Source organism: Leptosomus discolor, chromosome 2 (genome assembly GCF_034619465.1).
Source record: "Leptosomus discolor isolate bLepDis1 chromosome 2, bLepDis1.hap2, whole genome shotgun sequence".
Lineage (NCBI taxonomy): Eukaryota > Metazoa > Chordata > Aves > Leptosomiformes > Leptosomidae > Leptosomus > Leptosomus discolor.
In genome coordinates this window covers 12,912,131-12,913,688 of record NC_141392.1, presented here as the reverse complement: position 1 = coordinate 12,913,688, position 1,558 = coordinate 12,912,131, and positions in this window count along the sequence as shown.

The following is a 1,558-nucleotide window of genomic DNA, read 5'->3' as shown; positions in this document are numbered from 1 at the left end:
AGAATACAACCACTTTCTCTAGAAGATGGAAAGTGGGTAACTTGCCAAAAGCAGCCTCCACAGACTTTTGGGGAGGGGATAGGGCTGCTGTTTCCCCACCTCGTGCCCACTAGTTAAAAAAGAAAAATCCGTTTGTTGGGAGGGGCTGGGGGGCAGGGGGGGTAAGTTGGCCTTTTTTCACCCTCTCTTTTATTATATAGCAAAAACTGTGTGTTAGCACTGACAAGTCGGAAAGTTAAGAGAACAGTTTGAAAATCCCCAAGTCATAGAGTAGCAGAAGACTGTGAAGGTAGAGGCTCTCATCCTTACCTCTCATCCAAATTTTGCAGTTGAGGAGGGTTGTGGGGGTGGGAGGGGGCAACATGTTCGGTAAGGAAAACTTTTGCCTGTCCAAAAAACAGCATGTGGCTAAAAGGGGCCTTCGTGGTGGGATAGCCATGTCTTTTCCCGGACTGACAAAGCTCCACCACAAAATTGTGTTCATGCACAGGTAAATAAACAGCAAATGAAGGAATTCTTATGGAGTTGCTTTAACCTTTGCGTCCTCTCCCTCCCTCCTGCCCACCCTCTCAGCTCAAGTCTAAAAAAAACCAAAAAGCCATTAATTAATGCTTAACTCCAAGCGTGCTTTTTCAGAGGCAGAACACCTCCTAACCCACTCCCTGTTAAACACTCACTGTCACAGCCTTCCCTTTTGTATTATGTATTACTCATCTACAGGCAATAAAATTTGTTCACCACCCACAGTACACTAGGAGGAAACAGCAAGCAGCCAGTGCAACACAGGTAGGAAATATCGTGTAATTGAGAATTATTATACCATGACAGTAAACCTACTCCCATATTCATCTCTGTCCTTTTTCCAGGGAAAGTGACAAGGAAGCCCTCAAGAGACTGCCAGTTCTGTGTACTCTGCCAAGCATATTTTTATGCATGCTCTCAGTCACAATCAGCAAACCCATCATCTGATACCACACATTTTCAGAAAGCACAAGCAACACTCCTCTGGCAATTTATTTGAACTAAGAGGCAAAATAATATGCTATTTTGAATTGCTTCCTCCTTAACCTGCACAAAACATTTCAGATTTCAGACAGCAGCATACAGAGCAAGGATCCCATTCATAAAACGAGACTACACAGGCAGCCCTGTGAATTAGGCAAAATCCAGCCAAGACAGCAGCAGCTCTGCAGAGCAGTGTAGCTGTGTCTAAAAGGCCTCTTCCACTGAGCAACCAAGTACTCCTTTAGCACTCCCCTTCCCCCAAAACAAAAATAATCACAACATACCACATGCCTGACCACATTTACGCAAGAATGCACAACAATATTTTGGACCAAGTACCGTACTACGTTTTGGAGCATTACATAAAGCCACACGTTGAGGTGGACAACCCTTCAAAGGTTTGGCAGCAGCCAGGTACTTTTCCGTAACTTTACAATTTTTATTCTGGGTATCAGAACAAAGTCCCACTCAAGAAACAACCCACAACACATAATGTTATGCCTGCTGCCAGCCAGAGGGCACGTGCACCTCATCTTTGCCACCAGTCATGTTT